This window comes from Gymnoscopelus microlampas (genome assembly GCF_963454915.1).
Source record: "Gymnoscopelus microlampas genome assembly, chromosome: 11".
Classification (NCBI taxonomy): Eukaryota; Metazoa; Chordata; class Actinopteri; order Myctophiformes; family Myctophidae; genus Gymnoscopelus; species Gymnoscopelus microlampas.
The window spans coordinates 5,270,942-5,274,575 of NC_139948.1; positions in this window are offsets into that span (position 1 = coordinate 5,270,942).

Genomic DNA, 3,634 nt, shown 5'->3' on the forward strand with positions numbered 1-3,634 from the left:
CGCGTGAAATTTGGATCAAATATGAAGGCTTAATATCAAAAAATGTGTTTTACATAAGTTTGCCTCCTGGTGGCGCTATAAAAGTCAAATGTGAAAAATGCAGGGCAAAGGTTTGTCCTTGGCCTCTAGAGAGTGTGCATACAAAGTTTTACACTGATCGGTGCAGTTATAGGTAAAAAAACAAATCGGCCTGTCACAGTGCCACCATGAGGCTGATTTGAACATTTTCAAATGGCATTTCTTCCTCGGCCTAATGGGAATGTGTGTGCAAAATCTCACGGAAATTGCATGCTGTGTTCATGATTTGAGGCATTTTGTTCGAAACAGAGTACTCCTGCAAACTTTGAAAGACAATTTTTGCCAATCAGGATGGAATATGAAAAAATCTGAAATGAACCGTTTCTTTTAATGACTATAGAGATACTGTGTACCGATTTGGGAGATTTTTGGCCAAAATTTGTAGGAGTACTGTTCAAAAATGTGTTTTGCACAAATCGGCCTCCTGGTGGCGCAATAAAAGGCCCATGTTAAAAATTTGGAGCAGAGGTTCGGCTTTGGCACCCAGGGAGCGTGTGTGCACAGTTTCGCTGCGATCAAGCCAACGGTGGCAGAGATTAGCTGTACACAGACAAGACAGAATGACACACACACACACGGACGGACGGACGGACAGGGGGTAAAACAGACTCTCTCGCCATGCCTTGCGGCCTGGCGGAGACAATAAACAACTAGAAAAAGTGCTCCTCGGAGCACAAGTCTCCGCCAGGTCAGGTAGGTTATTATGGCCTCCTGGTGGCGATATAATAGGCCAATGTGAAAAGGATGCCATTTATTCCTAGGCCTTGCACGGCAATCGGACACTGCATGCATGACTTGAGGCATTTTGTTCTAAAAATGTGTTTTGCTAAATTTGACCTGCTGGTGGCGCTATAACAGGCCAATTTTAAAAGGGTGGCATTTGTTCCTCAACATAGTGTGAATGTGCGTTCAAAGTTTCACCGTAATCGGACGCTGCATTCATGATTTGCGGCATTTTGTTCAAAACGGGCCACTCCTGCAAACATTACATGTCAATGTTAGCCAATCAGGATGGCATATGAAAAACCAAACAGATCCGTCTTGATCACATGACTATAGAGATCATGTGTACCGATTTGCGTGAAATTTGGATCAAATATGAAGGCTTAATATCAAAACATGTGTTTTACATAAGTCTGCCTCCTGGTGGCGCTATAAAAGGCAAATGTGAAAAATGCAGGGCAAAGGTTTGTCCTTGGCCTCTAGAGAGTGTGCATACAAAGTTTTACACTGATCGGTGCAGTTATAGGTAAAAACACTAATCGGCCTGTTACAGTTTACAATTTGGACCTCTGCTCCAAATTTTTCACATGGGCCTTTTATAGCGCCACCAGGAGGCCGATTTGTGCAAAACAAATTTTTGAACAGTACTCCAACAAATTTTGGCCAAAAATCCACCAAATTGGTACACAGTATCTCTATAGTCATTAAAAGAAACGGCTCATTTCAGATTTTTCATATTCCATCCTGATTGGCAAAAATTGTCTTTCAAAGTTTGCAGGAGTACTCTGTTTCAAACAAAATCCCTCAAATCATGAACACAACATGCAATTTCCGTGAAATTTTGCACACACATTCCCATTAGGCCGAGGAAGAAATGCCATTTGAAAATGTTCAAATCAGCCTCATGGTGGCGCTGTAACAGGCCGATCCGTGTTTTTACCTATAACTGCACCGATCAGTGTAAAACTTTGTATGCACACTCTCTAGAGGCCAAGGACAAACTTTTGCCCTGCATTTTTCACATTTGCCTTTTATAGCGCCACCAGGAGGCAGACTTATGTAAAACACATTTTTTGATATTAAGCCTTCATATTTGATCCAAATTTCACGCAAATCGGTACACATGATCTCTATAGTCATGTGATCAAGACGGATCTGTTTGATTTTTCATATGCCATCCTGATTGGCTAACATTGACATGTAATGTTTGCAGGAGTGGCCCGTTTTGAACAAAATGCCGCAAATCATGAATGCAGCGTCCGATTACGGTGAAACTTTGAACGCACATTCACACTATGTTGAGGAACAAATGCCACCCTTTTAACATTGGCCTGTTATAGCGCCACCAGCAGGTCAAATTTAGCAAAACACATTTTTAGAACAAAATGCCTCAAATCATGCATGCAGTGTCCGATTGCCGTGCAAGGCCTAGGAATAAATGGCATCCTTTTCACATTGGCCTATTATATCGCTACCAGGAGGCCATAATAACCTACCTGACCTGGCGGAGACTTGTGCTCCGAGGAGCACTTTTTCTAGTTTTAACCATGCTTTTATTCTTTAGTTGATTTTTTTATTTGTTTGATTGAGCAACATGTGGGGAGCATCTTTTTAGAGTGTGTGACATACCTTTGTGATGGACAGTTTCTTCCAGAGTCTCCTCAGAGGCGTTGGTGGAGTTCGGAGCATCCTGACTGACGTAACCATCCATGTCCACCAGGAAGCTCACCATAATGGTCTCCAGGAGACTAATGGTCATCAATGTAAAGATGACAAGGCAGTACAGAGCTACAATAAGGGCAGAGTGACACCGTCATTGATAATGAGGGGAACACAGGATAATGCATGGCTTTATTCTCCAGTGTAGTCTGTAGACCCAGGTTTGAAAGGTTCCCTCACCTATCTGAGGTAGCTTTGCGGTGGTGGAAGGCAGCATGTCTTGGAGAATCAGCAGTAAGACCGAGATGGACAGCAGGAGGGTGACTTTGAAGCCCAGTTTTTCTCCCCTGGCCTCGTTGATGAAGAAGGAAGCCACATCCAGAACCAGGAAGTAGAGGAGAGGCAGCATGACGTTCATTGCATACATCATCGGTCTCCTAGCAATGGTGATCTGGATTTGTAGGGTCACAGAGATGAGGCTTGAAGATAATATGTAATTTGTTTCACTTGAAAATATGTATAATTCATAGTTTTTTGTAATAATTGTATTCTTAAATACCTCATAAGTAAGTTGTGCTACACGTGCTTCACCGTAGGTAGGGCTGGTTTGGTTAATGGTAATCTCCTTGAGATCCCATTCCCCTTGGCTCTGCATGTACTTTGTAGATGTCTCGGTAATTTCATCTGCATCATCGAGTTGACGCAACTTTATGTCTCGCTCTGAGTGGAGGAAAGTAAATCTTATCTTAAGGACCACTTAACCCATTTTCATATATCTTCATATAATTGGTCCTCAACTTCTCACTAATAAAATGTTTTGTCGATTCACTCTGTGTCTCAGAGGGAGAGGGAGAGAGCTATTGACAGTTCAGAAACCTGCCTAGCACATTTGTATTTGATTTTCTATTAATGTGAGAACAATGGGCCTCATTCAGCAACGGTACTTAAGAGGAAATTTCTTCTTAAACCCACTTAAGAAGTTTTTAAGAAGATTTTGGTATACTCCAATATTTTCTTAGCTGTGATCTGTTCTTAGGTAAGAACAGAATCTACGCACACTTTCTTCAGAGGATTTTTTTTCTTAGACCCATTTAAGAGGTTTTCAAGAAGATTTTGGTATACTCCAATGTTTTCTTAGCTGTGATCTGTTCTCAAGTAAGAACAGAATCTACAC